We start from the raw sequence: 26,666 nt of genomic DNA on the forward strand, positions 1-26,666 counted from the left end.
CCCAGCTCCGCTTTTGCCCCTTGATTATTTAGTATTTTTGGAAAGCTATTAGTATCTTCTACTGTGGAGACTAAAGCAAAGCATTTACTCAACTCCTCTGTTATTTCCTGGTTCCCCATAATTATTTCCCAAGCCTCATTCTCCAAGGGGCCTATGTTCACTTTAGCCTCTCTCTTCCTTTTTATATCTTCCAAGAATCCTTAGATTCTGGAAAAGTCTCAGGGGATTGGAGGGTGGCCAATGTAACACCCTTATTCAAAAGGGGTGGGGGAGGAGGAGGCAAAAAACAGGTAATTATAGGCCAGTTAGCTTAACAGCTATCATTGGGAAAAAAATGTTGGAGTCTATTACGAAGGATGTAACGGCAGAGCATTTAGTAATGCATAATCTAATTAAGCAGAGTCAGTATGGCTTCATGAAGGGGAAATCATGCCTAACAAGCTTATTAGAATTCTTTGAGGAGGAAACAAGCAGGGTAGATAAAGGGTAACCAGTAGATGTAATATATTTGGATTTCCAAAAGGCTTTCGATAAGGTACCACACATAAGGCTATTTAATAAGATAAGAGCCCATGGTGTTGGGGGTAGTATATTAACATGGATAGAGGATTGGCTAACTAATAGAAGGCAGAGAGTTGGGGTAAGGGGGCCATTTTCAGGATGGCAACCTGTAACTAGTGGAGTGCCACAGGGATCAGTGCTGGGACCTCAATTATTTACAATATATATTAATGACTTAGATGAGGGAAATGTATGTACTATCGCCAAATTTGCGGATGACACAAAAATAGGTGGGAAGGCGAATGGTGAGGATGACACAAAGAGTCTACAGAGGGATATAGACAGGTTAAGTGAGTGGGCAAAAACTTGGCAGATGGAATATAATGTGGGAAAATGTGAGGTCATGCACTTTGGCAGGAAGAATAGAAGAGCTGATTATTTAAATGGAGAAAGATTGCAGAAGGCTGCAGCACAGGGGGATTTGGGAGTCCTCGTGCATGAATCCCAAAAAGCTAACATACAAGTTCAGCAAGTAATAGGGAAGGCAAATGGAATGTTGGCATTTATTTCAAAGGGAATGGAGTATAAAAATAGGGAAGCCTTGCTAAAACTATGCAAGGCACTAGTTAGACCACACCTAGAATACTGTGGATAGTTTTAGTCCCCTTATCTAAGGAAAGATATACTGGCATTGGAGGCAGTTCAGAGAAGGTTCACTGGGTTGATCCTGGAGATGGAAGGATTTTCTTATGAGGAGAGGTTGAGGAGGTTGGGCCTGTACTCATTGGAGTTTAGAAGAATGAGAGATGACCTTATTGAAACGTATAAGATTCTTAGGGGCCTCACAGGGTAGATGCTGAGAGGTTGTTTCTCCTTATGGGAGAGTGTAGGAACAAAAGGGCATAATTTCAGAGACAGAGATGAGGAAGAATTTCTTCTCTCAGAGGGTAGTCAATCTGTGGAATTCTTTACTGCAGAGGGCTGTAGCGACTGGGTTGTTAAGTATATTCAAGGCTGAGATAGACAGATTTTTAATCAGTAAGGGAATCAAGGGTTATGGGGAAAAGGCAGGAAAGTGGAGTTGAGGATTATCAGATAATTGAATGGTGGAGCATACTCGATGGCCTACTTCTGCTCCTATGTCTTATGGTTGGGGAGCCTAGGGCCTGGGGGCATAGTCTAAAAATTAAGGCTAAGTTTAATCGGGAGTGAAATTAGTAAATACTTCTACACACAAAGGCTAACAGAGGTTTAGAACTTTCTTCCACAACTGGCAAATGATGCCAAGCTGACACCTGTCAGTATCAACACCGCCACACATTAAAATCACCCAGACAGTGACAGAATCTGTGTTCAAATCATAAATTGCATCATTGAAGCAAAAAATCCAATCATAACCACAGAAACTAGATAGGGTCTTCCCTGCAATTAACACATCAACAGGCATGATACAGAAGAGTAAAATTGGGTTCCAAGGGGACGTTAAACTGAGGCCCCATCTGCCCTCTCAGGTGGATATAAAAGATCCCATGCCACTATTTCAAAGAAGAGCGGGGGCACTCTCCCTGGTGGCCCAGGTTAATACTCGACCAATATCACTGAAGGCAGATTATCTGGTCACTTTCACGTGGCTGTTTGTGGGAACTTGCTGTGTTCAAACCGTCCGTTTCGTTTCTTACATTACAATAGTGACCACACTTCAAAAAACTATATCACTGGCTATTTTGGGATGGCCTGAGGTTGTGAAAGGCACTGAAGAAATGAGACTCCATCTTTCTTTCAACTGCGATGCTTCCCCACGTCAAACAGCCTGCTCACGTTCATCAGTGAGCTGCTCACACGAAACCTCATCTTCAAATTAACTAAGTCCACCTTACACTGAAACCGCACCTTTAAAACAAGGTCAATCTCAATCAACAAATTGAACATTTAGAACTTGCTTTAGAACAAGATGACAGATACACATTCCCAGGTGTAGTTACACACAATGTTCCGCAATCATCACCACAAACTGTGCCCAACAATTACCAGCTCTTCACCCTGCAGTAACTTGGGCCACTACAGGCTCCGTGTCCAGACATGGCCCCTGTTTTGACAGGCAAAACCCAATTTTAAAATTGCTCCACCATTGGTGGCCATGCTTCCAGCTGCTGAGGCCCTTAGCTCTGGAATTCCCTCCCTAAAAACTCCTCTGCTTCTCCACCTCTCTTTGTTCCTTTAAGAGGCTCCTAAAAACTTACCTCTTTGACCAAGCTTTTTGGTCACTTGTCCTAATACCTCCTCTTGACTCGGTGCCACATTTTTGTCTGATAATGTTCCTGTAAAGCGCCTTAGGATGGTGGTATAGCGGTAATGTCACTGGACTGGTAATGCAGAGCCCTAGGCTAATGCTCTGGGGACATGGGTTCAAATCCCATCATGGCAGCTGGTGGGATTCAAACTCAATTAATAAAATCTGGACTTAAAACGCTCAAGACCATGAAACCATTGCTGATTGTCGTAAAAATCCACCTGGTTCACTAACTTCCTTTAGGGAAGGAAATCTGCCGTCCTTACCCAGTTTGGCCTACATGTGGCTCCAGACCCACAGCAATGTGGTTGACTCTTAACTGCCCCCTGAAATGGCCTAGCAAGACATTCAGTTCAAGGGCAATTAGGGATAGGCAATAAATGCTGGCCTTGCAGTGATGCCCACATCCCATGAAAGAATAAATAAATTAAAAAGGACTATATAAATGGAAGTTGTTGCTGAATAGGTGTTCTGCTGGCCATTACTCACACTTTATCAATTTAAGTGTGAAATTGATATACCAAGTATTAAACTCTATGGAAATCCCACCAACAACAATGCAATTCTTGGAGTGACTCTTGACATCCCACCCCCCACCACCTCACCGCGACCATCAGGTGATGGACTGCCCTAAACTTTTTTAGCCAGTACGTAGAAAGCCCAACAAGGGAGGGGGCAGTTCTAGACCTAATATTTGGAAACGAGCCCAGGCCAGTGGAAGGCACATCAGTAGGGGAGCATTTTGGTGATAGTGATCATAATTCAGTTAGATTTAGGATAGTTATGGAAAAGGATAAGGTTGGGCTGGAAATAAAAGTTCTAAACTGGGGAAAGGCTAATTTTACTAAGATGAGATGCATTTTGGCCCAAGTGGACTGGGAGCAGCGGATAAAATTGTGTCAGTGCAGTGGGAGGCATTCAAGCATGGAAATAGTGAGAGAACAGGGCAAATATGTTCCTGTAAAGACAAAGGGGGGGACCAAGTCCAGAGTGCCCTGGATCTCAAGGGGCATAAAGGTTAGGATTAGGGAAAAAAAGAGAAGTTTGTGGCAGATACTGAGGGCTCAATGCAGCAGAGTCCTTAGAGGAGTATAAAAAGTGCAGAGGGGAACTTAAAAAGGAAATTAGGAAAACTGAGTGAGTGCATGAGAAAGCATTGGTGGGTAGACTAAAGGAAAAGCCAAAGGGGTTTTTTAAATATATAAAAGAGCAAGAGGATAACTAGGGAAAGAACGGGGCCAATTAGGGACCATAGAGGTAATGTGTGTGTGAACCTGGAAGACACGGGTACAGTCCTCAATGAATACTTTGTGTCGGTCTTCACAAGGGAAAACGACAACGCAGATATAGACATCAGGGTGGAGGACTGTGAAATATTAAAGGAAATTAACATTGGGGGGGGGGGGGCGGAGGGAAAGAGAGAGCAAGAGCGGGTAATAGTTAAACCCGCAGGCCCAGATGAGAAGTTACTGGAAAAAATTCTGACGGACATAATATACCTGCTCTTGGAGAGACACAGATTAATCAGGGATAGTCAGCATGGATTTGTTAAGGGAAGGTCATGTTTGACAAATTTGTTTGAATTTTTTTGAGGAGGTAACCAGGAGTGTTGATGAGGGTAATGCATTTGATGTGGTCTACATGGACTTTAGAAAGGCTTTTAATAAAGTCCCTCATGGCAAACTGGTCAAGAAAGTAAGAGCCCATGGGATCCTGGCACATTGGATCCAAATCTGGCTGAGAGGCAGAAAGCAGAGGCTGATGGTCGAGGGATGTTTCTGTGACTGGGAGTCTGCTTCCAGTGGGGTTCCACAGGGCTCAGTGTTGGGGCCCTTGCTGTTTGTGGTGTACATAAATGATTTGGACTTAAATGTAGAGGGTATGATCAAGAAGTTCGCGGCTGACACGAAAATTGGTAGTGTGGTAAATAGTGAGGAGGATAGCCATAAACTGCAGGAGGATATCAATGGACTGGTCAGGTGGACAGAGCAGTGGCAAATGGAATTCAACGTGGAAAAGCGTGAGGTAATGCACTTCGAGGAGGGCTAACAAGGCAAGGGATCACACTATGAATGGTAGGACCCTGGAAAGTACTGAAGATCAGAGGGACCTTGGTGTGCATATCCATAGATCCCTGAAGGCAGCAGGGCAGGTAGATAAGGTGGTTAAGAAGGCAGATGGGATACTTGCCTTTATTAGCCGAGGCATAGAATACAAGAGCAGGGAGGTTACGCTGGAACTGTATAAAGCACTGGCTAGGCCACAACTGGAGTACTGTGTGCAGTTCCGGTCACCACATTATAGGAAGGATGTGATTGCACTGGAGAGGGTGCAGAGGAGATTTACCAGGATGCTACCTGGGCTGGAGGGTCTGAGCTATGAGGAAAGATTGGACTGGCTGGGGTTGTTTTCCTCGGAGCAGCGAAGGTCGAGAGGGGACCTGATGGAGGTGTATAAGATTATGCGGGGCAGATAGGAAGGCACTTTTTCCATTAGTAGAAGGGTCAATAACCAGGGGGCATAGATTTAAGGTAAGAGGTAGAAGGCTAAGAGGGGGGTTGAGGAGAATTTTTTCACCCAGAGGGTGGTGGGAGTCTGGAACTCTCTGCCTGAAAGGGTGGTTGAGTCAGAAACTCTTGTAACATTTAAGAAGTATTTAGATATTCACTTGCTTTGCCATAGCCTCCAGGGCTATGGGCCAAGCGCTGGAAAATGGGATTAGTGTAGTCAGATCTTTGTTGACCAGCGCAGACACGATGGGCCGAATGGCCTCCTTCTGTGCTGTAGACGTCTATAGGTCTATAAAGTTTCACCATCTTGCATCCTAGGTATGATGCTGAAACAACAAAAACTTTCATTCATATAGCCCCTTTAACAGATAAATTAACATCTCAAGGGACTTCACAAGAGCAATATCAGGCAAAATTTGACACTGAGCTACATAAGGCGACATTAGGAAAGATGATCAAAAACTTGGTCAAATAGGTAGGTTTGAAAAGGAGGCAGAGGTAGAGTGCTGGAAATATTTAGGGAGGAAATTCCAGAGCTTAGGACCCAGGCAGCTAAAGGCACGGCCGCCGAGGGTGGAGCGATTAAAATCAGAGGTGTGCAAGAGGCCAGAGTCAGAGGTAAATTTACGTTCCAAACAGCTTCTACAAACAACTGAGAGGAGGATTTTATCCCACAAGTTTGGACAAATACAAGGCTGGTCTTATTGAGCGAAATGTTTTCCTAGAGAAAGCGAAGTGTTAATAGCGAGAAGACTTGCCCTTTCACCTCTGCGATTCGGATTTGAATCCTGCGCAGTTCGAGAGGCGAAGGTTTCTTCCCTCGAACAGTTACAGGAAACTAAAGAGAAATGAGTTGGTTGGTCTCAGTCCAGTCTCCTTTGGGTGCGTTTCCCAAACAGCCCATACATAGGTCAGCGAAAAAAAAGTTGGCAATCTTACTCAAAAATCCAGAACTGGAGGAGATGAGGAGAGTTTTTAAATCTCGGACGCATTGCCTGGAGGGGAGGCAGATTCAATCGCAACTTTCAAGGCAGAATTGGATAAATACTTGAAAAGGAAAATGTTGCAGGGATACGCGGCAAAGAACAGCAGAATGGGATAGCTCCTCAAAAGAGCTGGGACAGGGAGGATGAGCTAAATGGCGTTTATACTTCATTTTGGACTCATTTTCAGCTTCTCTGTAAAACTTGAACACCTTCAGTCTTTTTACACCTAGTTTATCCGTCTGTTAAGTTTTGCTGCATCACTTAAATGTACCGCCTATTATCAGCTAACTTTACCATACAGAAACTCTGCCATGTTAATGTTGCTAAATTGCCCTGCTATTCTCCTTTTGGCAGCTTGGCTCAGTGGGTCACTTCCCCTCACCTCTCATCCCTGAATCAGAGGGTCATGAGTTTGAGGCCCTCTCCAGAGACCTGAACAAAGTACAAAGTCAAGGACCGAAGGAGTGCTGCACCATTGGAGGTGTCATCTTTCCAGTGAAGTATTAAACTGAAGCCCGTGTGCGCTCTCGGGCAGATGCAGAAGATTCCACAGCGTTGTTCTGAAGAGGCGCAGGGGAGTTCTACCCTGTGTCCCGGCTAATATCTATCCCTTAATCAACATCACTCAAACAAATTATCTGGCCGGTATCACATTGCTGTCTGTGGCAGCTTGCAGCATGCAAGTTGGCTGCTGTGTTTCCTACATTACAATTGGCTGTGAATTGCTTTGGGACATCCCGAGGTTATGAAAGGCGCTACAGAAATGCAAGTCTGGTTATTTACTGCTCATGAAACAATGGTGAGCTGAATATCTCTCACTTTCCCATTTCTACAAACAAACTGTGCCGTGCTACCCCTCCCCAACCATCCCACACACCCCGCTGTCCCCCAACCCCCCCACACCCCCCCCAACCGACCCCAACCACCCCACCCCCAACCACCCATCCCCCCACCGCCCCCCAACCACCCAACCCCCCACTGACCCCCAACCATTCCACACGCCTCGCTGTCCCCCAACCCCCCCACACCCCCCCCGCACCCACCCCCAACCGACCCCCAACCACCCAACCCCCCACTGACCCCCAACCATTCCACACGCCTCGCTGTCCCCCAACCCCCCCACACCCCCCGCCGCACCCACCCCCAACCGACCCCCAACCGACCCCCAACCACCCAACCCCCCACCGACCCCCAACCATTCCACACACCCCGCTGTCCCCCAACCACCCCACCGACCCCCAACCACCCATCCCCCCACCGACCCCCAACCACCCCACCGTCCCTCAACCATTCCACACGCCCCGCTGTCCCCCAACCACCCCACCCCCCACCAACCCCCAACCACCCCACCCCCCACCAACCCCCAACCACCCCACCCCCCACCAACCCCCAACCATCCCACCGACCCCCAACCATTCCACATGGCCCATTGTCCCCCCAACCCCCCCCCACCCACCCTCAACCGACCCCCAACCACCCATCCCCCCCACCGACCCCCAACCACCCATCCCCCCACCGACTCCCAACCGCTCCTCCCTCCCACCCTCCACCGCCCCCCCACCCTCCACCCCCCCCATATTCAATCTTCACTCCGACAACCACTCCACCCACCCTCAATTCTCAATGAGACTGAAGCTTTCACATTTTGTGCTGGGGTCTTTTTTCCAATCGGGAGGGTTGGGGGTGGTGGTTTGGGGGTGGGGGGTTGGGGGGAGGTTTGGGGGTGGGGGGTTGGGGGGAGGTTTGGGGGTGGGGGGTTGTGGGTTGTCTTACGAACTTGGATCTGGCAAGATTCTCGTGCAGCTTCAGATCGCACTCCAAAATTGAGTCACTCTGGGGAGGAAGGGGAAAACCAACCCCTGCCAAAATCATGCTAAGCAACTGCAGCAGACAACTCACAGCTAACGCTAAGTTGCAATGTTTTAGGTGCAAAGCAACAGCGGCCCTTTAAGTTAGTGACCCAGCCTGTCAATCAGGCTACCAGAGCACCAGTCTAAAATGGCAGCTCGCTCTTGGAGGGATACAGAGAAGCTGATGTCAATAAAGTAAATATTTATCTCCTGGAACCGTTTATAATTCTGTCGGCAATTCCCCAAGAAGCTGGAAGGAGCAAAGCCAGCTGTCCGAGGGCCCAGTAAATTATCCTCAGTGCTTTCCAAGTACAAATTAATAACTTTTTAAAAAGTTGCAAAGATAGCAAGTTAAACAATTTGCACCTCAGGAAGGACGTGAAGGCTTTGGTGAGAGTAGGGAAGAGATTTACTGGAGATGTTTCCAGGAGTGAAGTGGGTAGACTGGAGAACACGGGGTTGTTCTCCTTAGAGCAGAAGAGACTTAGAGGAAATTGGAAAGAGATTTAAAGTCATGAAGGTTTAGACAAAGTAAATAGAGAGAAACTGCTTCCAATAGCTGAAGGGTCAATAACCAGGCAGTGCAGATTTACGGTCATTAGCAAAAGAACCAGGAGGTGACGTGAGGAGAAAACCCTTTTTTTTTTATATACACACAACGAGTGGTTAGGATTTGGCTCTGCCCAATAGGGCAGTGAAGGCTGACTCAATGGCAGCTTTCAAAAGGGAATTGAATTAGTAGGAGAAAAAAAAATAATGGCAGGAATATAGGGAAAGGGCAGGGGAGTGGGACTATCGGAAATGCTCTTCAAAAGGGTTGGAGCAGACTTGATGGGCCGAATGACCTCCTGTGCTGTAATATTCTATGATACCGCTTTAACCTAATTTTAAAAAGTTTAAAAAATGTCAGAACTGGTAACAGTGAACAAAACCTGACACACCAAGCAAAGCCTAAGGCCTGCATCCATTCTCCGGGCTCTACCACAGCCAAGTGTGGCAGGCTGCGTGCTGCCCACTAGCCCAACTGGTATTAAAGTCCCGGGATGGCTTCCTCCTGTGTTGCAACGGCTGGATACAGTGCCTTCTCTCGTCTCTCAGGAGTGACCACAGCTCCGGTGATAATCACATATGCCCCCTTCAACGAGGGAGTTAATCTGATTCCACCCCTGGTTCAGTCAAACAGAGGCGACAGCGATCTGGGAAAGGATCCCTGCTCATTTGTCACCCCCCCCTAATCCCCCACCCATTCTTAGCAAAGGTGCTGAGGTCACTAATGAAAGGACTAGACTGTACCCAGGCCTGACAGGCTATTTCAGTTAGACAGGTTAGAGGGGGCCGGGGTGGTGGGGGAATGCGTGCAACTTACACAAAGACAGAACTAGGTCTGGTGTCGGGATGTTTTCCTATTCTCGGAAGGTCGCTGAGCTTAAGAAGTCGCAGCCGAATAAGGATTTGCTGCAAACCTTTAATAAGAGGCGTTGGGCAAGTTCCTGACAGTGGGTGGGTGGGGTGATAGCTCAGTGTACAAAGGGCAGGTGGGGTACTGGGAGAAGATTCTCATGTCGTCTGGAACTCGATCTAATCGTCTTGGGGGAATGAAAGAGAAATTTCACATATATAGGCCCGCCTACCTCTCCCTTTAAGTAAGCAAAGTTTCTTTTCCCATTTCCACCATGGCTGCAGATGGTGGGTGAGTGGGGTGAGGGAAGTGGGGAAGGGGCTGCCTCTGTGTCACCAACTACGCTAAACAAACATGTCCCCTATTTAAAGAGGCACCAGTGATTAAGAGGAAAAAAAAAAACCATTGGAGGAAAACAGAAACTTAAATCGATATCATAACCCAGCTCTGATTGTTGACCACACACTCTGTCGGTCACAGAAATCCTCAAGTGTGCCGGTGGACAATGTGCTTTTCATCGCCAGGTCCACCCAGCAGAGGACAGGCAGCCAGAGTGACCATACCCAGCCCACCGGCTCTAGCCATGGTCAGGCTCAGGAGCAAGAGCCATTGATGGGGTCCACAGACCTGCCCCATTCGCCTCCTTGTGAGGAGGGAGGGGGGGGGGGGGGGGGGTGGGGCAAAGGCCAGGAGCCTGAGGCTAGCAGAAAGCATGGAGCTCAATGGACCCCCAAAATGTTTCCATTGCTGCGATTACTTGTAAAAGCAATAGCCACCTAGTGTGGGCAGTGGAAGAGGTTTAAAAACATAAGCCAGTTAAGAGTCTTGGTACAAACCTGGTGTGAACTGACACAGGGGTCTGCTGAGAAACATGGTTTATGAAATGGTTATGTGGGGAGTAGGAGCTCCCTCACCGCTGTCTCACTGCTCCTTACAACACGCCCAACAAAAGAATCTACGAGTGTGGATTAATCGCCGTTTCTCCCAGAGATCATTATTAATTGCCAGGCACTGACAGGCTTCATCACTGAAAATTCAACACATCACTGATTTGGAAACTAAGAACCAAGGGGTTGACAGACAATTTTCAACAGCAGAGTGCCCATTTAACAACAACGTTCGGGAAAATGGCACCAAATCAGGAACAAGTAGTGAAACAGGAAAAGCTAGCAATGTGTCGTAAATCAAAAAACATCTGAGAGGAGGAAAGGTGCAGGAGCCTGGGGGAGGGGAATGGAGTCTCAAGTGGGCGGGAGGTGGGGTGGGGGAGAAGGGGAAATGGAGACTGGAGGGTGGGGGAAACTCTGAACCCCCCCCCCACAAAAAAAGTGGACACAGTCATAATATGATAACCCCAGGTTGCTGGAAAAAAAAATCACAGCTCAACAGTTTTGCTGAATCTCCTTCCCCTCCACAAGCATTGTGGAATTGGGGTGGTGGTGGTGGTGGTGGTGGTGGTGGTGGTGGTGGTGGTGGGGGGGGGCGCGCGTCAGGAACAGAGCTGAGGGAGCAAATTAGGGGAATAAAAATACCTTGGGGAGGGGGAGGGGGGTGTGAAGGGAAGGCATGACGCTATTAACATTTTGAAATCAAGTAGGAAATCTGTGCAAAGCCTAAGGGACTGCGTCTGTCTCCAGGCTCTGCCATAACCAAGGCCAGTGAGAAATTGAACTATTTTAGTACACTGCAGATTGAACAGAGGCACATGCACCAGTTGTCAGGGGGGGGGACTCTACCACAACCTGCTCACACTTTCCCCAAGGCCCTAACAAGAGGACAGAATATTAACGAACTGTTGGACTTATAGCGAGCGGGAGATCTGCACCACTCATGGGGCGCTCTTACCCTGGGGGAGTCTATCAGTGGCTCTCAAATGCCTTTGGTTGAGAACTCCTTTTTCAAATGGATTGGTAATCATGGCCTCCATCTAAATTATAATACACAACATGAAAATGCTGAATGTAAGAAGTGTTCTAATAATGAAATGAAGTAAACAGGCATTTATGTGTGTCACTCTCAGCATTTCCCCCCTAGGTGCATCCCTCCTAGATTTCACATTATTTAGCTGATTTCCAACCCCCCCCCACCACTCTACTTTGCGGACCCTAGTCTGGAGAACCAGCGCTCAACACTGACTTGCGACTGTTCTTCTAGTTCGGGGGTTGAATCTGTGCCATTATCAGCAAGATGGCAAGGTCTGCCCGTCCAAGGGAATCTAAATTGGGTTCAGTAACGACCCTCAGTAGAACACCTTCCGCCCACGTTACTGTAAACACCCGCACTACCCGACTCTCCTCTCTAACCGCTTCCATTCATGAACCCACATGCCACACCACACTCATTTGCAGGGGTTCTTTGCCCCACACCAACTTTTTCCTTCGGGCATCGGCTCATTTATCTCAGGAGTGTCCGGATATCTGCGCCGTCACTAATATCGTCTACGTGACCACCTACTTCCACCTCCATAACAGCCCCCGCCTCTGCTCAACTGCTACTGAAACCCTCAATCCTGCCTTTGTTACCCCCAGACTCGACTTTTTCAATGTAGTTCTGACCGGTCTCCCATGTTGTAACCGCCGCAAGCTCGAGATCATCAAAACTCCGCTACCCACGTCCTAACTTCCAACAAGTCCCATTCACCCATTACCCCTGCGCTTGCTGACCTACATTGGCTCCTGATAAAGCAATGCCTCGATTTTAAAATTCTCATTTTTGTTTCCGAATCACTCCATAGCCTCATTCTCACCCCCCACCCCCCCACAAACACCATCTTTGTAATCTCTGCCGGCCCCGCAACCTTTGAGATAAATGCGCAGTTCTTATTCTGGGCTGTTGAGCAGCTGGATTTTAATTGCCCTACGAATGCTTGGCTGTCAATTATGGAGTAAAATCGAAGATATGCCAGAGGCCAGGATCAGACAGCAATTCTGCAAAGCAGGAACCTCCAGGTAATCACTTGGCATATTTTTGACTCTACTTGCAGCTGTCTGAGCCTTGAGCTCTGGAATTCTCTCTCTCTCTCTAACCCGCTCTTCTCCTTTAAGATTCTCCTTAAAATCCACCTCTTTGACCAAGCTTCTGGTCACCTGCCCTAATATCTCCTAATGTGGCTTGGTATCAAATTGTGTCCGATAACCCTCCTGGAACTTGACATTACAAGGACTTTATATAAATGCACGCGTTATTGTGAAGTTTTCTCAGGTGATTTAACATTTTCTTTTAATCCTTGTGCGGGATTTTGGGGAGGTGGGGGGGGTGTCGTGGTAGGGTCATTCTCGTACTATCCAGGAGTCCTCAGCTATGATATGCAATGGAACGGGGCGGGGAGTTACACTCCACACTGCACAACAGTCAGACAGACAACATGTAATGGTGCTAGCTATGTCGCACACTACAACTTAGTAAAAGCTTCAATGTAGTAAAGAGAAGTGAAGGAAAGGACAGCATAGCAAGAGCTGATGACAGCTTCTCTTTGGATCTGGCATTCCATACGCATGAATTTATTGTAAACAGATTGCTACCATGTTGAGCACTCCCACCAGTGCCCAGTGACAAACACACCCCAACATCCTGAGAAATGTGTGGCTGATGGTTAAACAATGGGTGGATCATTTGTTTCAGAGCAACCCCAGCTGATGGGTCAATTATTCACCAGTTGGCACAAAAGGAAGCGTGAACCTCCATGAACATCCTGCCAACTTGTCTTCTCTAACTTGAGAAGATCCATGGAAACTCCCTGAAAACAAGAGTCTGAGCAAGAGAGCCTCCACAAGGAGCTTCTAACAGATCAGTTTGTGCATCAAAGAGTCATCATTTGTAAGCAGACGCCAGATCCATCCAGGGACCCTCCTGCCACTCGTTTCAGGGATTATTTTTATACTTGTAGGTTGAAGTAAATTACAGAGGCGGGAATGTTAATTGCATCGATTGAAGTCAAGTACAGGTAAAGGGCATTGATTGGATAGTTACTTGAGCACATATAAAAAGAGACACTTACTGTCAAGAGTTGAGTGGAGTCAGGAGATATATACCTGCAATGTTTCACTGTGAATAAATCTATCCAAAGTAAAAACTGGCTTTGGATTCTTCCTTCACCAACTTCAGGGGAGACAGTGGTAATGTCACTGGACTAGTAATCCAGAGGCCAAGCTAATGCTCTGGGGACGTGAATTCAGTTAATAAATCTAGAATATAAAGCTATTCTCAGTAATGGTAAATGGATAATGGTAAAAATCCATCTGGTTCACTAATGCCCTTTAGGAAAGGAAATCTGCCATGCTTACCTGGTCTGGTCTACATGTGACTCCAGACCCCACAGCAATGTGGTCGATGCTTAACTGCCCTCTGAAATGACCTAACAAGGTCAGTTCAAGGGCAATTAAGGATGGGCAACAAATGCTGGCCCTGCCAGTGATATCCACATTCCATGAAAGAATAAAGAGAAAAAAAAAATGGTCATCAGGAGTATAACACAGGGAATGTGGAGTGGGATTGCACAATCCCAATATTACACCTCATTATGCAGTGTCTTCCTGTGTGCAAGCGGATTCTAAATCCCAAAGGAGGGCTTTAACTTCTTTCAGAGGTCAATTCAAGAAACACTAATAATCATTACAAGCAAAATCATGTAAAAACATCACTTGCAAGTCATATGTCCAAGTCTAGAAGGTGTACATCACCACTCCTTCATTGTTGCTGGTCAATAATATTGGATTCCCCATCCCACACGATGGTGAGAGCACTGTCTCCATAAGCAGAAGGTCCGCCATCAAGGGCAGCTAGGTATGGGCAATGAATGGGGTAGCTTACCTACAAAGCCTACACCCTGAGAAACAACACTTTTTAAAAAGTGGTTACCCATTGTTTATGGTTTGGGATTTGTGGTTTTGTTCAAGGCAACTGATTACCTGCATTGGGCACACACATTCAACTGCAACCAATCCCGGCATCACTCAGCCATTCCTGCTCAATTCATTGCTTCAGTTTTTGGTGTTGCCTTTCGCTATGGAACGGTTGAGGTGAATATCAGATACATTCAAGGGGCAGCTTGTTAAATATCAAGTAGAAAAGGACAGAAGAATATTGCTGATAGGGTAAGAAAGAGAGGGGTGGAAAGATGCTCATGTGGAGCATAAACACTGGCACATATTGGTTGGGCCAAAGGCCTGTTTACGTGCTGCAATTTCCATGTAATTCGATGTGGATTCTGGTCCCTTAATTCTTTCTTTAAAAAGATGAAAAAAAAGTGTTGAGTTACATTGCAACAATAGCAAAATCTTGGGGTTTGTGGAGAAATTGCCGTACATGGGGAGGTTATTCTGCTGCAAAACGTCAGCAGAGAGATGCCAAGTGGACCTGAGTACTTCCAAGCAGTAATTGAGAAGGAAAATAAAACTGTTAACCCAGTCCTTCAGGCCAATCTCTCCCATGCCCAACAGTCCCAGAACAAACCCAGGAACAGCTCACTTGCCTGCACTCTCCATCCTGAAAATGACGGAGATCAAGGTGGCAGCCACCTGAACATATGCCTTGCCCAATCTGAATTTCTTGGGCTCCCAACTTATGCTCACAGTACAGTCAGAATTTTATTTGTAAGTATGAGAAACTTGCATTAAATTTCAATTTTTCAAAATTTGCTAGCTCTTGATATAAAGTGATCTGCACGAGTCTATATGACCAACATTGTAGTTTTTTTTTTGCACCATTCTTATCCACATAGGCTCAGGTAAACAAGGCCAGGATTTACTTTGTCAGACCAGCCAAGGAAAACAGAGTTTCTAAAGGCACCCACACACCGAGTCAGAAATGTATGATACAATTAGTATCTCAGATACGGAAGTGCCAATGTGACAATTGGTGTCAGTGTAAAGATGCACTGACAGACTGCATCAGCAACTAGCAGTGTAGTAGGTCACATCAGTCAATTCCCAACTACCCATTCCCCCAGTGCCCAATGCAGCCACCGGGTGAAAGGGTATTAAGGAGGAACCACGCGAAGGCTCATTCTTATAGGAAAATGGAGTACCCCACTTTTATCACAATGAAAGATAGACTTGCATTTCTATAGCACCTTTCACAGACTCAGGACATCCCAAAGTGCTTTACTGCCAATGTTTCCCATCGAAACATCTGAGAGATCTTGACAGGGTAGATGCTGAGAGCTTGACTCCCCTGGCAGGAGACTGTAGACCTAGGGGTCATAGACTCAGGATAAGGGGGTGGGCTATTCAGGCTGACATGAGAGGTTTATTTACTCAGAGGGTTGGGAACCTCTGGAGTTCTCAGAGGGCTGCAATTGCCAGACGTTGAGTATAATTAAGGCTGAGACAGGAAGTTTTGGATTCAGTGGGAATCAAGGGATATGGGGATCGGGCGACAAGCTGGACTTGGTCACAAAACAACCACGACCTTATTGAATGGTGGAGCAGGTTCGCGGGGTTGTATGGCCTGTTCCTGCTCCTTCTGCTTATTTTTATGTTCAACGAAGTACTTTTGGAAGCGCAGTCACTGTTGCAATGTAGGAAACACTGCAGTCCATTTGCACACAGTAAGCTCCCACAAACAGCAATGTAATAACGACCAGTTAATCTGTTTTGAGGTGTTGATTGAGGGATAAATATCGGCCAGGGTCACAGAAGAAAACTCCCCTGTTCCTCTTTTAAATAGTCGCCATGAGATCTCTTCTGTACCCCCAAAAAGGCAGACCGGAACTTCTCACCCAGAAGGTGGCCCATCTGACAGTGCAGCACTCTCTCAGTACGGCACTGGGAGTGTCAGCTTGGGTTACAGACCCGAGTCACTGGAGTGGGACTGGAACCTGGAGGCGAGTGTGACCCCACTGAGCCACACTCGGGTTTTTTCTCTCATGTTGAGGTGCAGGTTCCATGGCTATTGTATATCTCCTGGTACCTCAATCAAGTGGTCACTCTTCATGGCTTAGGAGCCTATTCTGCTGTGAATTACCACACAGGTTGGCCTGACCCAGTCCCTCATTCACTTGCTCACTGACCCATTGCAGATTGACAGCATTTTCTGTTTTTATTTGATTTCCAGCATCAGTGTGAATCTGGTTTCTTTAACCTGCGCCTCTCTCTCTCTCTCTCTCAGCTCACTGTGCAAATTGCACACAGATATCTGAATACGAATCTTAAAAAAAAGTTAAACAGATAGTATTGGCATATTTACGATTTGGAGATAAATTCTAAATCTCTGCATTCTCTGAAAAAAAAGCATTTGAAACATTCAACGAATTTTGCAAAAGAAAAGTTGTGAAACAATATTGAAGGACCCGCCATCTCACAACGCTAAGCAAATTTGAATCATTCATCCTAACCTCGCTGTGAACTACAGGAATTACTAATAATTGCGAACATGAGTCAATGGGGGCTGATGCAAGTAATTGTTAACTGATTACATGACACCGGCAAAGTGGAAACAGGTTATCAAACTTCAACAGGACAAACCAATCTTGGCAGCAAACAATGCTATTGCAGGGACTCAACTACTGACCTGTACACTCACACTTGTGGTGAACAAACATCTAATCGTTCCAAACACAAGTATGTATTGTAAAGTTCTTTCCCTGCTCCCAACCCCTAAAATTAATGTCTTCTACACAAGCTGGTTGGCATCAGTTGGTGTTGCACAGTATTTACAGCACAGAAACACCATTTTGCTTGAAATTAACAAGGCACAAAAAAGAGAGAGAAGGAAACGCAAGAACCTTGCAAACAGACAAAACCCAAATCTCAAAGTTAATCATTGACCTAGGACAGGATAAGATATAAAAGACCAAGAGAGGTAAGCGACACTCCAAAGCTAGAAAGCTAAGAGGGAGGGACAGAGAAAACAGAATATACTCCCAGCAAAGTCTGGGTGGAGTTGGGGGCTGGAGGGGGGAGTTGTCCTGTGGAAAGAAAAATCTACAGGATCGTGTCAATAGGAACAAGGAAGGTTGTCGCAGAAATTGCTAGCCTTCCACCATTCACAGACAGGGAGGGAAGTCATCCCACATCAGCTGTTAGGGTGCATCAAGCTATGGAAAATACCCTAACAAGTGATCAGATGATTCAGCTGCATGACAAAGGCAGGTTTGAATGGGTCAACATTATGGTGGAATAAGGTTACAGCCCCTCAGTTCAATACATTAAGAGGGCCTTCGGAAAGGCTGCAAGTTAAAGCTAAGTAACAGCGGACAGGAAAGGGAAGTCTTAATCTCTCTCTCGGGAGCCGGTACTGTCAACAGCTTTAAAAATAGCTATTTGAACATTGAAATTTCAGTAACATCACGTTTGGGTTGCAAAACAAGGAGTGAAAAAAATGATAAGAAATCCGGCGCATGGAACAGTAATTCAGAGCACACCTCGCACAAAGATATTCTACAGATAAATGATGGGGAGGAACGCAGGTTCAAATGAATATTGCAATTTCAAAACCTGAGGCAGCACCAATTGCTCTAACACCAAACAAACACAGAAACTGTAAGACACGATAGTGCTCAAAATACAGGTAAAACATGGATGGAGCAAACTTTATTTAAAATTTGTGCATTCCGATTTCAGCACTTGGTTCTATGCTTTATCGGATCAAAAATGAAAACCCAAAAGCGAAGAGGAAAGTGACCTTAATTAACCTTAAACACGGGGAAGGAGCAGGAGTGAGTGGAGGTGGGGGGCAGAAGTGCAGTGAGAGGGCGCACTAGGGTGGGGGAGGGGGAAGAAGGGGCAGCGAGGAGGGGGGGGAAGAAGGGGCAGCGAGGAGTGGGGGGAAGAAGGGGCAGCGAGGAGGGGGGGGGAAGAAGGGGCAGCGAGGAGGGGGGGGAAGAAGGGGCAGCGAGGAGGGGGGGGAAGAAGGGGCAGCGAGGAGGGGGGGGAAGAAGGGGCAGCGAGGAGGGGGGGGAAGAAGGGGCAGCGAGGAGGGGGGGGAAGAAGGGGCAGCGAGGAGGGGGGGGAAGAAGGGGCAGCGAGGAGGGGGGGGAAGAAGGGGCAGCGAGGAGGGGGGGGAAGAAGGGGCAGCGAGGAGGGGGGGGAAAGAAGGGGCAGCGAGGGGGGGGGAAGAAGGGGCAGCGAGGGGGGGGAAGAAGGGGCAGCGAGGAGGGGGGGGGAACAAGGGGCAGCGAGGAGGGGGGGGAACAAGGGGCAGCGAGGGGGGGGAAAGAAGGGGCAGCGAGGGGGGGGAAAGAAGGGGCAGCGAGGGGGGGGAAAGAAGGGGCAGCGAGGGAGGGGAAAGAAGGGGCAGCGAGGGGGGGGAAAGAAGGGGCAGCGAGGGGGGGGAAAGAAGGGGCAGCGAGGGGGGGGAAAGAAGGGGCAGCGAGGGGGGGGAAAGAAGGGGCAGCGAGGGGGGGGAAAGAAGGGGCAGCGAGGGGGGGGAAAGAAGGGGCAGCGAGGGGGGGGAAAGAAGGGGCAGCGAGGGGGGGGAAAGAAGGGGCAGCGAGGGGGGGGAAAGAAGGGGCAGCGAGGGGGGGGAAAGAAGGGGCAGCGAGGGGGGGGAAAGAAGGGGCAGCGAGGGGGGGGAAAGAAGGGGCAGCGAGGGGGGGGAAAGAAGGGGCAGCGAGGGGGGGGAAAGAAGGGGCAGCGAGGGGGGGGAAAGAAGGGGCAGCGAGGGGGGGGAAAGAAGGGGCAGCGAGGGGGGGGGAAAGAAGGGGCAGCGAGGGGGGGGGAAAGAAGGGGCAGCGAGGGGGGGGGAAAGAAGGGGCAGCGAGGGGGGGGGAAAGAAGGGGCAGCGAGGGGGGGGGAAAGAAGGGGCAGCGAGGGGGGGGGAAAGAAGGGGCAGCGAGGGGGGGGGAAAGAAGGGGCAGCGAGGGGGGGGGAAAGAAGGGGCAGCGAGGGGGGGGAAAGAAGGGGCAGCGAGGGGGGGGGAAAGAAGGGGCAGCGAGGGGGGGGAAAGAAGGGGCAGCGAGGGGGGGGAAAGAAGGGGCAGCGAGGGGGGGGGAAAGAAGGGGCAGCGAGGGGGGGGGGAAAGAAGGGGCAGCGAGGGGGGGGGAAGAAGAGGCAGCGAGGGGGGGGAAGAAGAGGCAGCGAGGGGGGGGAAGAAGAGGCAGCGAGGGGGGGGGAAAGAAGGGGCAGCGAGGGGGGGGGAAAGAAGGGGCAGCGAGGGGGGGGGGAAAGAAAGGGCAGCGAGGGGGGGGGAAGAAGGGGCAGCGAGGGGGGGGAAAGAAGGGGCAGCGAGGGGGGGGAAGAAGGAGCAGCGAGGAGGGGGAAGAAGGGGCAGCGAGGAGGGGGGAAGAAGGGGCAGCGGGGGGGGGAAGAAGGGGCAGCGGGGGGGGGGAAGAAGGGGCAGCGGGGGGGGGGAGAGAAGGGGCAGCGAGAGGGGGAGGGGGGGAAGAATGGGCAGCGAGGGGGGGGAAGAAGGGGCAGCGAGGTGGGGGGAAAGAAGGGGCAGCGAGGGGTTGGCGAAGAGAGGCTTGGTGAGCGGGGTCAGTGGCCCAATTTAAGGGCAGGGAGAGGCGGGCAACCGATTTGGGGGGGCGTGTGGGGGTAAAGAGAGGCGGGCGCCTGATCAGTGGGTTTGGGTTGGAGCAGCGGTGGATTATGCAGTGAACAGGCGCCTGTCTTGGGGAGGGGGGCGCAGGTTAAGCGCCTGATTGTGGGGAGCAGGGAGTGTCGGGCGATAGGTTTGGAGAGGAGGGAGGGGAGGAGGGAGTCAGGCATCTGATTTGGAGGGGGGCAGCATGCCCGATTTGGTGAGGGGGGGCATGCTGGGCACCCGACCTGGGATGGGCAGCGGAAGGGTGGGGGGCACTGGAGGGTCGTGATGGATTTTGGGGCTGTGACGGATTTGGGAGGTATCTGTGTTGGGGGGTAGAGAGCATCCCTGTTGCGGGGGTAGGGTTCCGGGCGGATAGGTTCGGGGGTGGGGGACTGGCGAATGGATTCAGAGGGGGGCGCTGGCGGTTGGGTACCGGTGGGGGGGGGGGGGTGGGGGGGCTGGCAGATGGGTTCGGGGGGGTGGGGGGCTGGCGGATGGGGGGATGGATTTTGGTTGGAGAGGTGGGCTTTGTAGAGGGGGGAGAGTGGGTAGGGGGGAGAGGGAGGGCAGCGTGTTTGGGATGGGCAGACAGGTGAGCTGGGGGAGGGGTTTTGGCCATGGGTAGGAGGGTGTGTTGTGGTGAGGGGGGGGGGGGTGGGGGAGGAGAGGAGTGGGAGGGTGTGTTCGGGAGGAGGGGTATTTCAATGAGGGGAGCCGGATGGGGGCGGGAGAGAAGCTGCAACATTGGAGATTGATCAACATTCGGAAATGGAACGCGGAGACATGTATCAACGTTCCATCCGCATGTATCAAACGGGGCAAGAGATACAATGTAGCTGCAACATGAGCTGGGAGAGAAACACCATTGGGGGTGTGGAGAGGAGGGGGGGAGGAAGCTGTTCAGCACATTGGCTGCAGCAAAATCAAACAGAAAGACCCAGAGGTGGTTTTGAGGGTAAAAAGGAGGGAGGGAGGGAAGGGGGTGTTTTTTTTTTATATATAAAAAAGATAATGGGTATTTTTTTTCTCAAGGATTGTTGTCGTTTCCCCTCCCCCTTTCTCTCTCTCTCTCTCCCTCTATGGGAGCGGGGGAGGGGGGTGGAGGAGGAGGAGGGAGAGTAGTGGTGGTGGTGAGGTGGGGGGGGGGGGAGATGTCAAGGGGAGGTGGGGTGGGAGAGGGGGAGAGAGAGAGAGAGAAAATAAGGGGGGGGTAAGACATTTAAGAGAAATTTGTAATACTCGAAAGGAACTCACCGTCATGAAGAGCGCCTGCCTAACGGGGTTTCCTCGCCATCACATCAGGGGCTAACATGACTGAAGGGAGGTCAACAACAACAGCTGTTCCCACACACTCCTGACCAGAAATACCACACTCACATTCTCAACCCCTACAGCTAAAATACACCTCCTCAGGTGGGACAGAAAAATATCAACCCCCCCACCCCCCTCACAAAAATATTTACTTTTCCTGCTGATCTTTATTTATTTTAAATCTGCTTCCTGCCCCCCCCCCTCCCTCTCTCTCACTCCCTCCCATTTTAGAGCCAGGGTTAATTATTGGCTCCAATCTTCTCTCTCTCTCTCTCTCCCCCCCCCCATACACACACCAACACCATCCCCCCCCCCCCCACCCTCTCGTTTTCTCCTTTAATTTTATTTTTCTTTTTTCTCAAATTTTTATTTATTTATTTATTTTTCTTTTTTTTTTAAAAAAAAAACCCACGTTAAAAATTCGAGGCAGGTTTTTGGTCACCGCCGAACGGGGTCCTTCGGGTGCCAAATCAATACCTGATGAGCCAGTGGCGGAGGGCGGCCTCTGATTGGTCCAGGGGCGGCCTCTGATTGGTCCAGGGCCGCCCCCCACTCCCTATTGGCTGGCGAGTCAGAGGCTGGCTGACTGGCCCCTCCCCCAACCCGCCGCCACCACCACTTCCTCTTATTGGCTGGCGAGTCAGAGGCTGGCTGGCCCCGCCCCCAACCCACCACCCAGCTCTCATTGGTTGACCGTCCCCCCCCCCCCCCCCCCCGCCCGATTGGCTAATGGTCGCTTCTCATTGACTGAGGGAGGAGGAGGAGGAGTAGGGGGGAGTGCAGAGGCCTGATTGGCCGGCGAGTCACTGATGCCGATGGCCACTCCTCATTGGCCAAGCAGCCAGTTGTGATTATGCAACGGGGCGTGGCCGTGGAAGCCGCCACCGGCTTGGATTGGACCGTTGGTTACGGATTGACGTCCCCTTATTAATTATACAGGAGGGGGCGGGGCTGGGCCAGTTGACAACCTCGCTGATTGGCTGCTTTTTAATCTATGAGTGTTTCAGGATTGGGTTGTATTTCATTCTATCTGAAGAACAAAAGCAAAGGGACAAGGCAGGAACTGAGAGGTTACTTTGTACCTAATGAGGGAATGCTCTTCATGTCTAACTAGGGACTGGTCTCTTTTCCCTGCTGGGGAAGGCTCCCCTACCTGCTCATCTTCACACCTCGTTCAGCAAAGACCTGCAGCTGGAAAGGGTACATGGAAATAGGAAGTGCTGGGAAAACCTCAGCAGGTCCGGCTGCACCTGTGGAGAGAGAGAGAGAGCCACATTTTAAGTCCAGTATGAGACTCTTCATCTGTAAAAGGGGCCCCTTGTGATACAGTCTTCACACGTTTCTGAGCAATGGATCACATTAGAAGGGCTTGGATTTCTGCAACGCCTCTTCCAATCACAGGACCTCCCAAAGGAGTTTACAGTCATATCGTACTCGTGAAGTCAGCGTGGTTAAGTGTTATAATGCTGGAAACACAGCAGTCAATTGCAAGCTCCCACCATGTGATAATGACCAGATAATTTTTTTTTGTGTCTAATCTTGATTGAAGGATAAATATTGGCCACGACACTGGAGACAACTCTCCTGCTCTTCTTTGAAATAACGTGATTTTTTAAAATATCCACCCTAGGGGGCAGATGGAACTATGGTTTAACTTCTGATCCAATAGGCAGCACCCCCAGCTATGCAGCACTCCTTTACTATGCTGCACTGGAATGTCAGACTTTTTTTATTTGTATACAGGTCTTGGAGTAGGACTTGTTTCTCAGTCACCAGGCTGTGGGTTCAAGAGTGTTAACAACTGAGCCACCGCGTACTGTGCAGCACTTTGTACTGTACAGAAACAGGACATTTGGCCCATCTGGTCTATGCTCAACACAAAAACTTCCTCCCACTCCTCATCATCTCAGCCTCTCAGGATACCCCTATGTTCTCTTCTCCCTTGTGCGTTTATCTAGCTTCCCCTTAAATGAAAGTTGCAATGAAGAAATAAGAAATTTACAAATGGATATGGACAGGTTACATGAATGGGCCAAAATATGGCAAATGGAGTTTAACGTGGGTAAGTGTGAGGTTATCCATTTTGGTCGGAAGAATAAAACGGCGACTTATTATTTAAATGGAGAGAAACTTCAGAACGCTTCAGTGCAGAAGGATCTGTGTCCTCGTGCATGAATCGCTGAAAGCTAATATGCAGGTACAGCAGATAATAAGGACGGCAAATGGAATTTTGGCATTTATTGCTAAAGGAATAGAATATAAAAATGGGGAAGTGTTGTTGCAACTGTGCAAGGCATTGGTGAGACTGCACCTGGAGTACTGTGCACAGTTTTGGTCCCCTTACTTGAGGAAGGATGTAGTTGAACTAGAGGCGGTTCAGAGGAGGTTCACTAAATTGATTCCAGAGATGCGGGGCTTGTCTTATGAGGAGAGATTGAGCAGTTTAGGCCTATACTTGCTAAAGTTTAGAAGGATGAGAGGAGATCTAATTGAGGTATATAAGATGCTAAAGGGGATAGACAAAGTAGACGTGGAGCGGATGTTTCCCCTTGTGGGGCATTCTAGAACGAGAGGCCATAGTTTTAGGCTAAGGGGTGGTAGATTTAAATCAGAGATGAGGAGGAATTACTTTTCTCAAAGGGTCGTGAATCACTGCCTCAGGGTGCATTGGATGCTGGGACACTGAATAAATTTAAGGAGGAGATAGACAGATTTTTAATTAGTAACAGGTTGAAAGGTTATGGGGAGAGGGTGGGAAATTGGAGTTGAGGCCGAAATGAGATCAGCCATGATCATATTGAATGGCTGGACAGACTCAAGGGGCTGAAATGCCTACTCCTGCTCCTAGTTCTCATGTTCTTTATGTTCTTAAATGCCATGTGCCCCAACCACTCCCTGTGATAGCAAATTCCATATTCTCACTACTTGGAGTAAAGAGGTTTCTCCTGAATTCCCAATTGGATTTATTAGTGACTGTCTTATATTTATGATTCCTAGTTTTGGCCTTCCCCACAAGTGGAAATATCTGCTCTATATAAAAACGGAATACTGCGCTCACAAGAGGCCAGCGCGAATGGAGGATTCTCACAGATTTCTTGGATTGTTGTAGAGTTGAATGAGGTTACAGAGATAAAGAAGAGGAGGCCATGAAGGGATTTGAACACAAAGGTGACATTTGTAAATCTGGAATAAAAATAGAAAATGCTAGAAAAACTCAGCAGGTCTAGCAGCAACTTTGGAGAGAGAAACAGAGTTAACGTTTTGAGTCCAAATTGACTTTTCTTCAGAACTGCTTCTCTTATACATCTATCCTAAGTGTAGCTGACAGTTCCAGAAGGCATTTTGCACCAGCAATGCTCTATGTGAAGAAACTTGCATTTATATATTGCTTTACCCTCTGTAAACATGCTGCTACTTGTAGTCTAATTTGTACTAAGTTCCATTCATCCTTCAACCCTATGCTTGTTGACCTACATTGGCTCCAGGTCTGGCAACACATCGTTTTGACAAATGTCACCTTTGTGTTCAAATCCCTTCATGGCCTCCTTCTCTTCTTTACCTCTGTAACCTTGTCTAACTCTACAACGATCCAAGAAATCTGTGAGAATCCTCCATTCGCGCTGGCATCTTGTGAGTCCCCAATTTCCATTGTTCCTTCAGCTGCCTAGGCCTTAAGCTCTGGAGTTCTCCCCCTAAACCTCACTGCATCTCTACCTCTCTCTCTTTCTTTAAGATGCTCCTTACAAACTTACCTCTTTGACTGAGCTTTCGGTCACCTATTCCCTAATGTCTCCTTCTTTGGTTTGGGACCACATTGACAAAGGTGGCATATAAATGTGAGTTGTTATAACATCATCAGGATCTTTTAAAGCATCTCAGAGCTAATTAGTTAAGTTTGAATTGTAGTCACTATTGTGAAGTAGGTGAACACTCCAGCCAATTTGCATGCAGCAACATCGCATTAGCTCTAATGAAATGGAAGATCAGTTAATCTATATTAGTGGTATTGTTAGCCAGGGTGCCTTGCTGTACTTCAACAGCACTATTCACTAAAACCATCATAGCAGGCAAAAGGGGCCTTGATTTTATACCTCATTCAAAATACAACACCTCCAACAATACACTTCCTTAGTCAAGTATCAACCTAGATTATCTGGTTTAATTCTTGAATGAGGCTTGGACCCATAAGTTTCAGACTCAGAGATGAGAGTGCTAACAACTGAGCCACAGGTTAATAAAGAAAAACAAGTGGAAGGCATTAATTGCTTTATACTGCACAGAGGTCCAGCTGTGGCTCAGTTCATAGCACCCTCGCCTTTGAATCAGAGGGTTGTGGGTTCATGTCCCACTACCGGAAAACCAAGAACTGTGATTGTACTCGAAAGAGTTGCAATCTGTGACTGTTGATAACACGAAAGAGTTTCATTAGCGTGGACACATGGATGCCAACTGCACTCTCCCTACTGGTGGAGGTCACCAAATCAGTGTAGACTGAGAATTCACATCAACTCTCCACAGCATCTGGACTGGATATCCACTTGCCCACATTTGTGGGTGAAAAATCAGTGGTTTTTCAAATTTTGTGTTCCTATGGAGTTGTCCCATCGCTCAGTGTGTATATAAAATGTCATCATATGGGTTTCACTCAGTGGCACAGGACTGGAGTCAGGATGAGGGACGGAGATGACGGATTAGATTTTCATCTAAGAGGCAGGTACCAGGAGTTGGGGGAACTTCCTGCTAAGCCTGCCTTCCTCAGGAGAAAGTGCCAACAAACGCAGGATTTCATTTCAGGGGGCTGTGATAATCGCCGCACCCCCACCCCCATAAAGAGTTCAGGGACAGCCACAGGGGCTGTCGGGTGCTGAGGCGGGCTGTTTAAAAGGCCTGCTTCAGTGCTGTGGAACTTCATTCCAACTGTAATAATGACAGCAAAACTAAGAACATCCTTCAGCCCTCACCCCTCATCCCCCCCTCCACACACTCCCCATGCTCCATCCATGCTCCCCACCCACCATGGTGAACTTACCTTTCAAAAGGTTCCCTCATTCCCTCCCTATGGTTCACGACACCTCCGAGAGGCTGTGAACCACGAGCACTTTAAAAGCGGACCCGACTCTATGAAAATTGCTGGGGATTAGGAGATGCCTATCCCCACTATGGAGCCAGCCAGGTCGGGGGTGCAGGTGCGGACTCACAACCCTTAACCCATGCTGGTGAAAACTGGAGGGCGCCGGGGAATCCCAGAATTGGATCCTGGCTGCCATTTTTACATCTCCACCGAGTCTCCTCAACTCCATGAAAGTCCAGCCCAATGAGTTGACTTTTGTTACTTACATCTCTCTCTGTCAT

General features: G+C 48.6%; 1 protein-coding gene across 5 annotated transcripts in view; it reads right to left on the reverse strand.

The window, feature by feature from the left end:
• Positions 1 to 21,424, reverse strand: part of LOC144671339 (BRD4-interacting chromatin-remodeling complex-associated protein-like) — a 95,853-nt gene extending 74,429 nt beyond the window's left edge. For all 5 annotated transcript variants that reach the window (XM_078533176.1, XM_078533178.1, XM_078533175.1 and 2 more), the window contains exon 1: positions 21,258 to 21,424. The gene's annotated coding sequence lies outside the window, so the exon portion shown is untranslated. The remainder of the gene's footprint in view (positions 1 to 21,257) is intronic.
• Positions 21,425 to 26,666: the final 5,242 nt, after the last annotated feature.

Source organism: Cetorhinus maximus, chromosome 32, assembly GCF_964194155.1.
Source record: "Cetorhinus maximus chromosome 32, sCetMax3.hap1.1, whole genome shotgun sequence".
Classification (NCBI taxonomy): domain Eukaryota; kingdom Metazoa; phylum Chordata; class Chondrichthyes; order Lamniformes; family Cetorhinidae; genus Cetorhinus; species Cetorhinus maximus.